Below are 13042 nucleotides of genomic sequence, written 5' to 3'. Positions count from 1 at the left end.
CGCACGTGCGCGACACCTTGACCGCTAGGTGGAGTGCGGAAGTGAGGCGTTGAAACCCCAAATTCCTTTTTGCTTCAGATCTTAGTAACTTGGCTCCCAGCACAAATTAAAACTTTTATCTTTGCCCTAGGCCACCCCGTCCTCCTGATCAACAACAGAGGCTTTAAACGAAGACTTACTGGAGGTAAGAGGAGCAAAGAAGATGTGAATTAAAGTACCAGCAAGGTGATCACGTCAACTAATCTGATTAACAAGTAGATCTAAAGTTTGTTGTGTGTTGTTTGCCTTAAAAAGAATCTAACAAATCGATCCCCTGAACTTAATAATCATCAGAACTTAGTATGGTTTTGATTCGATCATCATTGGAGTCAGATAAAATCCGGAATCCAGAGTGAAGGGAGACATTGGTCAGTGTAAGACATGAAAAAAAAGATTATAAATTATCAAGAGTTCATGAGGGAGGAAGGGGGAAAAATGAGCTGATACCAAGGGCTCAAGTAGAAAGAAAAAGTTTTGAAAATGATGATGGCAGCAAATGTACTTGACACACTGGATGTATGGATTACGATAAGAGTTGTACTTGCCCCCAGTTAAATTAATTTTTTTAAAATGTGGAATCCAGATCCTCTCAACTTGCTTGTTGCAGGACTTTGGGCAGGTTACTTCTGCTCTGATTCTCAGTTTCTTTCTTCTTTTTTAACTAAGAGACAAAAATGGTAACAATTTAACACTGCTTTAAAGAACATAAAAACAAGAAGGATTCTGTTTCTTGTAGAAAATAAATAAGTGAAAGAAGGTTTTGAGATGACATGAATGAATAAATGAAAACTAACACAAACCCTACTACAATGAAGTCAAATCTGACTCAGAGACCCTGGTGGAGCCAATTTAGACTCTGTCTCTTCTTGCCTACAGTAATATAGGGGAACTTATCTTGTGTGGTTGAATAAGCCATATTTGAATAAGTAGCTCTCCTGCTACCAAGCTCTGATTACATTTTGTCAAATAGGGCGGGTTTTTACCTTTAGTTACCTATACGTTGCCTAAGGTTCATGATTTGATTTTCAAGCATAGTTCATTTCTTGATATGCCCCTCCTAAATTATTCCCTTATGGAATGAGGCCAGGAGAGGGCCTAAATCTAGAAATCCTAACGTGTTAGTTTCTTAATGTGGGGGCTTTCTCAACTTTATTAAGGTATTACTGAAGTATGCACATTTAAGGAATACATTCATATTGATCAAGGCATACAGGACAATCAAGATAGTAAAGACTTTCATTAGCCTCAACAGTATTTTCATGCTCCTTCGCTGAGACCCACTTTCTCTCCTTTAAACTTGATAATATTTTCTGGAATCATATAGTATATGTTCTTTGTTGCCTAATTAAGTTAATTTTTTAAGATACAACCATGTTTGGTGACTGTCAATAGTCCATTCTTTTCTGTTGCAGAGTAGAATTCCACTGTATGGATGTAACACAATTTATTCACTCACTGAAGGGTGTTTGCATCACTCATTGCTACCAAGTCCATTCTGATTCAGAATGACCCTGTAGGACAGAGTAGGCCTGCTTCTTTGGGTTTCTGAGGCAAGGGATCTTTATGAAAGCAGAAAGCCTGATCTTTCTCCATCTTCATGACTGGTGAGTTCGAACTGCTGACCTTGTGGTTAGCAGCCCAACATATAAACCACTACACTACTAGGGATCCTTGAGCATTTGGATAGTATTATTTTTTACCATTCCAAACTTGCAACGAGCATTCGCATAGAGGTCTTTACATATAAACATGTTTTCTTCACCCTCTTGAATAAATTCTAGGGATGAATGGCCTATGAGTTTATACCTCGTTAAGAAGTTGCTATATTGCCTCCTGGAACCTTGCTGATGAGTCCATTATACATTGAGCTGCAAACCACAAGGTCAGTAATTCTAAACCAGCAGCCACTCCATGGGAGAAAGCTGAGGTTTTCTATTCCCACAAAGTTTGGAAACCCACAGGAGTAGTTCTATTCTCTCTCTCTTTTTAAAAACATTTATTAGGGGCTCATACAACTGTTATCGCAATCCGTACACACATCAATTCTGTAAAGTGCATTTGTACATTCATTGCCCTCATCATTCTCAAAACATTTTCTCTCCACTCAAACCCCCGACATTAGGTCCTCATTTTTCCCCTCCCTCCCCGCTCCCCCCTCCCTCATGAGCCCTTGATAGTTCATAAATTGGTATTTTGTCATGTCTTGCCCTGTCCGACATCTCCCTTTGCCCACTTTTCGGTTGTCTGTCCCCCAGGGAGGAGGTCACATATAGTTCCTAGTAATCGGTTCCCTCTTTCCTACCCACTCTCCCTTTACCCTCCCTGTTTCGCCACTCACACCACTGGTCCTGTAGGGCTCATCCGCCCTGGATTCCCTGTATTTTCAGTTCCTATCTGTACCAGTGTACCTCCTCTGGTCTAGCCAGACTTGCAAGGTCGAATTCGAGTCATGGTAGTGGGAGCGGGGAGGAAACATTTAGGAATTACAGGAAAGTTGTATTTCTCATCGTTGTTACATCGCACCCTGACTGGCTCATCTCCTCCCCGAGACCCCTCTGCAAGGGGATCTCCAGTGGCCTACTAATGGGCTTTGGATCTCCACTACGCACACCCCCATCATTCACTATGGTAAGATTTTTAGTTCTGATGATGCCTTATACCTGATCCCTTCGACACCTCGTGGTTGCATAAGCTGGTGTGCTTCTTCCATGTGGGCTTTGTTGCTTAGTTCTATTCTCTTATGGGATCACTGTGAGTCAGAATTGACTCAATGGCAGTGGGAAGTTTCTTTGTTTTATTTTGCTTTCGGGAACCTGCTTTCCAACTGTGGTAGTCACCTAATCTGTATCAATTTAAGGATTAAGAGTGTAGGGGTGGAGTCTAGGCTGTCAATCTGGAGATAGCCAATGAGACTTCCATGTGGGCATGAACTTCTCCTGAGAATTTTGGGAAATCTGGTACTTCCTCCTTGGAGGCAGAAGACATCTCTCTCTCTCTCTGCGACTCCCTGGGAGACATTGCAGAAGACAAACCACGTGGATGCAACCAGGCCTCGGAAGCTGGAGAAGCCACAAAGAGACCCCTGCCAGTGCTGAGATGTTTCTAATGACACTGGACCCAAAGACTTTCTACCCACTGTCCTGTGATCTTCTGCATTCGGCATCATTGCATGTGTTTCATGAGTCTGAAGAGACTTTATAGGTTGATATGGGAAATATGGGCTAATGTCGGACTTATGGACTTGATCTGGACTGGGCTGGGATGTTTTCTCAATGGTCAGTTCCTCTTGTATATAAATGTCTTTCATCCACACATATGTGTGTCCATGGATTTGTTTCTCTAGTCTACCCAAACTAACACACCAACATTCCTGCACCATTTTACATCCCCAAGAGCAGTGTATGAAAGTCCCAGTTGCTTTACATCTTCATCTGTACTTGGTATAACTCAACCCACTGCCAATGAATCTATTTTGATTCATAGCAATCCTACATAGGGATCTGAGGCTGGAACTCTTAACAGGAGCAAATAGCCCCATCTTTTCCCCAACCCGCAGCTGGTGGGTTTGACGCACCAGTAAACCATAAAGTGTTTCCCCAGGAGCACCACCAGGGCTGCATAGATAGCTGCTAATAATCCATTACTCTTCATCTTAAAGAGCTATTGCTAAGGTGAATTATGTGCATAATTAGATTTTGTTTTCCTGATCATTCCCTTATTTATGTTACCTTTCCCTTTATCCAACTTAATATGTCATTCATGATTTTCCCTCTCCTACTTTCCTATCCGTGGTCACCATTAAAAAAAAGTTTTTGTTTTGTTTTTTTCTGTGTATAAACCTTTTCTCAACTTTTTAGTGCACTCGCATTTTTCCTTTTGTGATTGATATCTTTCCCCCAGCAAAATGTCCTCCAGGCTCATCTACATGATGAGGTATTTCAAGAATCCCTCTTCATTCTTTTTTTAAAAATCCTTTTATTGGGGCTCTTACAGCTCATAACAATCCATACATCAATTGTATCAAGCACATTTGTACATATGTTGCCATCATTATTTTCTAGACATTGAATCTCTATTGAGCACTTGGTGTCAGCTCCTCTCCCCCCACCCCCCCATTGCTCTTCATTCTTTAACATTGCATACTATTCTAATCTAATGTGTGTGTATACCATAGTTTGTTCATCCATTCATCTACTGATGCACTCGTTGGTTGTTTCTATCTCTGTGCTAGTGACAATAATGCTGCCTTGAACATGGATGTGCATTTATCTGGACAGATCTTGGCTATATTTCCTTAGAATATATGCCTAGTAGGGTGATTGTTGGATCAGATAACACTTATACTTCCAATCTTGTAAGGAAGCACCAATCCATTTTCCATAGTGGTTGTATCATTTTAGAGACTTCAGAGCAGTGCATGAGAGTCCCAGTCTCTCCGCATGTGTGCCAGAGTATGTTGATTTTTGTCATATTGAATTTGGCTATTATTGCTGGGGTGGAGAGATCATGGCTAAAGATTGTGAGCACATATTTCTTCTCGTGTTTGTTGAAACCCAACACCAAATTCACTGCCATCAACTCATAGTGACTTTCCAAGACAGAGTAGAACTGCCCCTGTGGATTTCCAAGATGATAAATCTTTAAAAGAAAAGAAAAAGTCTCATCTTTCTCCCGGGCTCTTCTCCTAAAGATACCATATTTCTTTTCTGCCTCTCTTCATTGTCATTTTGCTCTTCTCCAAGACAAGAACAGATTATTTGTATCAGGAGGGAGCTGGGAAACATCGGACGATCCTAAACCCAGCTAGAATGAATGATGCTTTGGCCCAGCTTCTACCGCTTTTAGTGGGTCTCCCCAGGGGCATTGTGGGTCCACTGTGCTTCCACGTTCTAATCAGTGTCAGGTGTGGTCTGACAGGTGTGGTCGGCCTCCTGCAGGCCCCGACAGGTCTGTTTTCTTAAAACCAGTTTCCTAGCCTGAGAGTAGGTGGGAAAGTCTGTCTGTTCACCAAAGTTGACACTCAAAACACCTTCATCTCCTTGGATCTATTTCTTAGTTGAATCTGGTAGGGATTTGGGCTGTGGGGGAAGCTGTACTTGGCCTTGAAAAGTGTGTTTCCGTTCCAGTTCCCTCATGGAGGCGTTACTGAGTGCAGAGGACCCCAGTGAGTACACGATGCAGTTCATGGGAAGCGCAGTCTTTTGCCCCACCCTCTCCTTATATGCCTTTCAAGACCAGACTCCCGCCTCTCCACCCCCATGCTTAATTATTGAGACACCTCGTAAAAAGACTGGGTGTTAGACATTTGCTGAGACTTGCAAAAAGAAAAAAAATCGAACAAAGGAAAGCTACGTAGAGAAGCAGTTAATGTCAAGGCAGGAAGGGCTGATTGTAAAGCACTAAGCAGAGGTACATGCTGATAATCTGACACTCTTGTGAGACTCTCCCTCAGCAGTTTTCTTGGATAATTGATGAAGGTGACTAAGGAAAACGATGACCTACTGAAGGAAGTATATACTGCCAGTAAATATGATTTGTTTCCAAAGCACCTACCTTCTTAAGCTTTTATGTAGTTCTTGGGTTAAAGCACATATACTGTTCTTATTTAAAAGGTATGTATATATACACACACATATATATAAAATATAGGAACATAAGATATATATAACAAAGGAATATATATATATCATAAAAGGAAAAAACTTAACTCCATCGCCACTGAGTGCATTCCAACTCACAGCAACCCTATTTAGGGTGTCAGAGACTAGAAATCTTTATGGGAATAGACAGCTTCATCTTTCTCCCATGGACTGCCTGGGGGGTTTGAACCACTGACCTTACAGGTAATAGCCATGTGTATAACCACTGGACCACCAGGCTTCCAAGCTTCTGCATTCATCCCCCGCCCTCTAGCTGACTCCAACTTATTAGCAACCCTTTTATAGAGTTTCCAATATTGTAAATCTTTTCAAAAGCAGGTGGTCTCATCTTTCTCCCAGAGAGCAACTCAAGGGGTTTTATCATCGACTTTTCAGTTGGCAGTCAATGCTTCCTGTTAAAAGCACCACCAGGGATTCTTAAACCAAACCAAGTACCATCAAATTAATCACTCATAGTGACCCAGTAAGACAGGGTAAAACTGCCCTTAGGATTTCGGAAGCATAATTCTTTTCAGGAAATGACCTCATCTCTCTCCTGCAAAGTGTTTATCCCACTACACCACCAGGGCTCCTTATGCACATGATAAGGGATTGTTTGTTTGGCTGCTAACCAAAAGCTCAGCAGTTCGAACCTGTCTGCTACTCCAAGGGAGAAAGATGAGCCTTTCAGCTCCCATAAAGATTTACAGTCTTGGAAGCCCCAAGGGCAACTATATTCTGTCATATGGAGTCGCTATGAGTTGGAATTGACCCCAAAGCAGTTGGTACTGGTGTAATGGATGCTTAACGAACTACTAGACCCTTGAGAAACAGATGCTGTAGAGAAGACAATTAACTGAGGTTGAAAAGTGCTGGTTTAGGAATCAGGAAACTTGTCTATGACAAACTGTCAGTGACCAGAAAAAAGTTGTTTAATCTTTCTGGTTTTTTGTTTCCTTGTCTGTAAAATAATCCGGTTGGACTGGATTATCTCTATAATCTCTTTACTCTGCAACACTTGAAACTATGTTGTTTTAAATGCTCTGGTATTTGTTATAAAGTCCCTTTATGTGTATTTTATCATTTTATCCTCACAGGAATCTTTGAGGCAGAAAAGTAGGTTTTAAGAAGAGAGGATGGCTATCAAGTTTAATGTAGTAACTAAGGTTGTGGGAGATTTCATAATTGGCAAAGATTAACTCAAACCCAAACCAAACACAGTGCTATCAAATCAACTCCAACTCCGATGGATAGAATACATCTGCCCCAGAGGGTTTCCAAGTGTTTCAATCTTTACAGAAGCAGACTGCTTCCTCATACTCCTGTACCGTGGCAGGGGTCCGGTATGAATGGCTGGTTCTTCAGTTAACAACCACACTCTTTGCCACTACATCACCAGGGCTCCTTTGGCAAAGATTACCTAGCTGATAAACAGAGGAGTGAAAACAGGAACTCAGGCCTTCTGACCCTCCGCAAATCTCTAATTAGCTCATGAAAAGACATGAGAGAAAGTATAACTGTGGAATCAGTAATCCTATGCATGGCTTGCTTCTGCTAGTGAGACTTCCTTTAGTTAATCAAACCACACTAAACTCATACTAAAAGTAAAACTCACTCAGTGCCATTCAATCAATTGTGACTACCTTATAGGACAGGGTAGAACTGCCGCTGTAGGTTTCCAAGGCTGTAATTCTTTATGGGAATAGAAAGTCTCTCTTTCTTCCATGGAGCAGCTCGTGGTTTTGAACTGCTGGCGTTGCCACTACACCATCAGAGTTAAAAGGATATTACCAATGCCCTGATAGGAGTATGCTGGTCATTATAAGGGATTGAAAGACTGCAGCTGAGCTCTGGGCTGGTAAATTGGAGGCCACGATGTCAAGTAAAATTCTGATTCAGTTATGGCTCCTCCTTATAAGAAATGGGTATATCTATATGTATGTATCTGGAAGAGCCCTGGTAGTGCACTGGGTTAAACATTGGACTGCTAACTCAAAGTTTGGCAGTTTGAACTCATCAGGTGCTCTGCAGGAGACAGGTGAGACTGTCTGCTTCTACAAAGATTTATAGCCCCAGGACTCCTGGAGAGAAATTGTACTCTGTTCCATGAGGCTGTTATGAGTCAGGATTTATTTATCTGGCCATACATTCATCTATCCATACACACACACATTTTTTAAGATGACTCTACTTATCAAAGATTTGAGAAAGGGATATCACTAGGGGGAATGAGGCTATGAGAAAAGATGGGGAAATAGGGAGCTCTCATTTTATAACTAGGTGGAAACTAATGTGCCATCTCATCAAATAAAATATTGGAAAAGCAATAGTGTATGAAAAAGAATGAAAGTTGTACGACGTTGTGAAAAATAAGATTAGGCAAAGATAGAAATTTAGTGGTTAGATTTTTTTTTTAATATTTGTGACATAAGCACTACATGCGAAAGGGTGAGAGGATGTAGGAGATGTGTGCCGAAGTATTAAGGAGTGCAAGACATGATGTATGCAACCAACTCAGAAAGAGTAGCACATGTGTGGGCAGCAAATCATGGATTTAGGTAAAGGACAGATGAGAAGCTTTTGTACTAGTCTAATTTTTAGTAGCTCTAAAATTATTTCAAAATTAAAAGTGAGTGATAGACACATAATGTCTTAAAAAATTGAACAACAGACCAAGACTCTGAAAAGACTTTATTTAATATTCCATAAACTGATCAAAGGGCCTAAATTCTAATCCATATTTGTCCCTCAAGTGTTCAATCTTTGACTAGTCTTCAAAAACCTGTACTTAGCGACAATACCAGTCATTTTAAAACTGTCCTGTGGATTCTGGAAAAAAGAAATTTCAGGCCTTGAACAGCAAAACAGAGCCTACTCTTTTAGGGGGTAGGGTGGGGGGACAGCCTTATAGTTGTATTTGAAAGTAGGTTCCCATTGCTTTAAAATATCTTTCATTTTCTAAAACCACTAAACTAGATGATCTCTAAGGATAATTTGATTTTGAATTTATTGGCTTCAATATTTGGCAGAACCTCTGATCCATGGGCCAAATCTGACTTACCAACAATTTATGTAGGACTCAGGCACTAACAAAGTTTTAAAATTCTTTTCTGGTTGTTTTTTAACATTAAATTTTGTTAAAGAAAGAAAAACATTGATATTTTGTGACATTAAAATTGTATGAAATTCCGTTTTTAGTGCCAAAAAATCAACTGAAATCGTATGAAATTCCGTTTTTAGTGTCAAAAAATATCATTGGTATACAACTAAACCCACTTATTTATGGATTATCTATGTTGCTTTCCCATTACAATAGAAGAGTGGAATAATTTTAAGACTTTACAGCAAGCAAAGCCTACCTATTTACTATCTGACACTTAACTGAAAATGTTTGTCAATACCTGTGCATTATATTTAAAAAATAACACTATACACGATGAGGTATACATTTCAGGAACTCGGTGGTGTCATTGTAAATATTCAGATCAAAAGGAAAATAGTCTCTTAGGGATTGAACATGATAGGCCTTTCAGTTTAATCATTACATAATATAGAACTGGATTTATCCTTGCTACACTGTGGCTTCATTTCTGAAGTAGATTCTGATGGATGCTTCCTCTTTGCCCTGTCCCAAAGATACTTGCCTCTTCTCAGAGCAACTTCCAAAGGAGCTTCCCCCTCTGTCAGTTCTGAACTCTCTCTAGGAGGATTTGACTGTACAGGAAGCTTTCTCAAACATTATTCAGGCAATGCTGGCAAGACATTCCTTTTGACAAGCCACATGGAGCTATGCTGATGGCAACCAGCGCCTTGGGGCTGGAGGAACCACGTGGAGACCAACACCAGTGCTGAGATGCTTCTACCGTAACTGGATCCATAAGACTTTCCACCCACTGGCCTGTGATCTTCCTGCATTTGGTGTCATTACCTGTGTTTTGTGAATCTGAAGAGGAATTTATAGATTGGTATTGGACATATGGGCTAATATGGGACTTATGGACTTGATCTGGACTGGACTGGGATGTTTTCTCAATATTCAATTGCTCTTGTGTATAAAGATATTTCTTAAACTCATATGCGTCTCCCTAGACTTGTTTCTCTAGTCGACCCAGACTACCACAGTGACCCTACCTACAACAGAATGAAAGACCGCCCACTCCTGAACCGTCCTCACAATTGTTATGTTTGAGCTTATTATTACAACCACTGTGTCAATCCATCTTGTGGTACTTACATAATCTGGTGTCAATTTGGGACTTGAGAGGATTAAGAGTGAAGGGGTAGAGTCTAGTTTGTCAATCGGATCATAGCCAATGAGGCCTCTGTGTGGGCATGGCCTTCTCCTGGGAATCCTTGGAATTCCTGTATTTCCTCCCTGGAGTTCAGAAAGACTCTCTCTGCTCACTTCCTGCAAGACATCCCTGAGGAAAGACAAGTGGCACTACACTGATAGACCCCATGCCCTGGGAACTGGAGAAGCCTTGTGGAGACCCCTGCCAGTGCTGAGATGCTTACAACGCCACTGGATCCAAAGACTTTCTACCCACTGGCCTGTGATCATCCTGCATCAGCATAATTGCATGTTTCATGAGTCTGAAGAGGACTTTATAGATTGGTATTGGACATATGGGAAAATATCGGACTTATGGCCTTGGATTGAACTGGGTTGGGATGCTTTTTTTTTTTCCCCCGGCGGGGGGTGGGGCGGTGCTTTCTTAATGTACAACTACCCTTTATATAAATCTCTCTCTTATATACACACAAACACACACAAAGAAAACATTATTCAGGGATTTGCGCAGGACAGCAATCCGAAAGGATGTAACAGCCCCTGGCAGAGCCCCTCAAAGCTTACCTCTCAAAAATAAGATTTTCCTTAGCTGCTGCCTTCTCTTCTGATTCACCCATCAGCCGGCCAACTGCTGCAGTCTGTTCCTATTAACAAATGTTTTTCCCCTACTTGGGGGAAAAAATTCACATCCATGTGGATACATAAGATGAGCTGAAGTTAAGAGGGATGCTTCTGTTCTAGGACTTGCCCCTCTTCCTAAGGATCATATGTTATGTTTCTACCAAGCTCAAGCTTTCTGTGAGGATCAGTTGAGCTAGTGAATGTGAAAGCACTTCATAATGACAGTGACAAGCACAAGTGCAAGCATTTCTGAACTGTAACAAGATAACTGTCACATATATAGTCACCGTTGTTAAGCTAAGAGCAAGGTAAGGTGAAAATTGAGAGAAGAAAAAATAAAATTGACAGTCTTGTCTTCTTTAATACTGTCAGTGTGAGTCGGAATGAACTCGACGGCACTGAGTTTTTTCTTTCTGTCTGAAGTCCATAGTCAGCAATGCATATCATGATAAGGAACCCTGGTCACCTTGACACTGATCCCTAACACCAAAAAGGAAGAAACTGAAGATTCCTTCAGAGCTTCCCCATCCTGAAATGGATCAGCCATGCAAGCAAGTTACATTGATAATTACTGGCTGAAAGCAGAGAAGGATAGAGAGGTGGAAAATATGACCTTGTGAAAGAAAGAAAGAAAGAAAGAAAGAGAGAGAGAAAGCGAGAGGTCGCAAATAGAGTTTTACAAGACCAATGACGTAGTCATGGCAAATATGCTTTCCCAACAACATGAACGGGAACTATACACTTGGACCTCTCTGAATGAAACACAGGAATTAAATTGACGACATCTTTGGAAAGAGATTGAGTGGAGAAATTCAGTATCAACAGCCAGAACAAGGCCAGGGGCCATTTATGGAACAGACTATCAACTGCTTATAGGCAAGTTCAGAATGAAGCTGAAGAAAATTAAAACAAGTCCAAGAGAACTAAAGTACGACCTGGGTATATCTCATTTGAATATAAAGAATAGATGCATTGAACACTAATGACCAAAGACCAAAGGACTTGTGAGATGGCATCAAAGACCTCTTACATGAAGAAAGTATAAGTCATCCAGAAAGATAGGAAGTAAATAAAAGACCAAAATGGATGTCAGAAGAGAAACTCAAACTTCCTTTTGGATGCAGAGTAGCTAAAGCAAACAGGAAATTAAGACGTAAAAGGGATTAACAAGATTTCAAAGGGCAATTTGAAAAGACACAGTACTATAATGATATGTGCAAAGACCTGGAATTTAAAAACCAAAAGGAAGACGTTACTAGACATTACTTAAGCTGAAAAAAACTGAAAAATTCTAATCTTGATTCGCAGTGTTGGAGAATTCTATGAGCAAGCTATCGAATTGCTGAAAGCATCAAGGGAAGACAGAAGGAATACACGAAGTTATTGGACCAAAAGGAATTGGTCAATATTTAACCAATTCCTGTTCATATGACCAAAAACTGATAGTGCGGAAAGAAGAAGTTCAAGCTGTTCTGAAGGCATTAGCAGAAGTAAAATAAAGCCACCAATTCAGATATTTCAACAATAATTTTAAAAAGTGACATTGTTTATGCCAAGAAATTTAGAAAACAGCTAGTTGGCCAACCAACCAAAAGAGATGTTGTGTTAGTCCAGGTAGACTAGAGAAACAAATCCAGGGAGACATTCATATATGTGTAAGAGAGAGCTTTATATAAAAGAGTAATTGTATATTAAGAAAACATCCCAGGCCTGTCCAGATCAAGAGCCCATATATCCTATACAGTCTGTACATTTCTCTTCAGACTCACACAACACATGCAATGACACCGAGTGCAGGAAGATCACAGGCCATTAGGTGGAAAATCTTGTGGATCCAGTGGTGGTGGAAGCATCTCAGCGCTGGCATGGGTCTCCACATGGCTCTTCCAGCTCCAAAGCTTTAGATGCCATCAGCATAGCTCCATGTGGCTTGTCAACAGGAATGTCTCAGAGGGAGGGAAGCAGAGAGAGTGTGTGACCCACCTCCAGGGAGGAAGACAGGAGTTCCCAAAATTCTCAGGAGAAGGCCATGCCCACACAGAGGCATGATTGATTATGATGACCTGATTGACAGACTCGACCCAGGTGCTAACTTGCCCGGGCAATTATTCTCAACAGCCTGGCAGTTATGATGTTATTTGTCACTTATGTAATGATGTGTTCACCCTCCATGGTGTGAGCTGATGTGACAGCCAATCCTTTGGACCTGGCGTCTCTGCATTGGATACTTCCTATTCCCAGGGGAAGATTGATACCAACACACATGGAGATCTCCAAGGAATACAGGTTCCACATAGGTCGAAAGTACACAAGGACTTTCCTCTAGAGCTAATGGATAGTAAGCTGATGGTGCCCGGCTATCAAAAAATATAGCATCTGGGGTCTTAAAGGCTTGAAGGCAAACAAGCGGCCATCTAGCTCGGAAACAACAAAGCCCACAGAGAAGAAGCAC

General features: G+C 41.0%; 1 long non-coding RNA gene across 1 annotated transcript in view; it reads left to right on the top strand.

The window, feature by feature from the left end:
- Window positions 1–5: 5 nt before the first annotated feature.
- Window positions 6–13042, top strand: part of LOC123522399 — a 44910-nt gene continuing 31873 nt past the window's right edge. The window contains exon 1 of the long non-coding RNA XR_006680665.1: window positions 6–184. This is a non-coding gene — a long non-coding RNA (uncharacterized LOC123522399). The remainder of the gene's footprint in view (window positions 185–13042) is intronic.

The sequence above is a fragment of the Echinops telfairi genome, unplaced genomic scaffold (assembly GCF_000313985.2).
Source record: "Echinops telfairi isolate 266 unplaced genomic scaffold, ASM31398v2 ScPeMD7_7400;HRSCAF=8409, whole genome shotgun sequence".
NCBI classification, from domain to species: domain Eukaryota; kingdom Metazoa; phylum Chordata; class Mammalia; order Afrosoricida; family Tenrecidae; genus Echinops; species Echinops telfairi.
The sequence above is the reverse complement of the archived record's forward strand: the minus strand, read 5'-3'. Positions and strand labels throughout refer to the sequence as shown.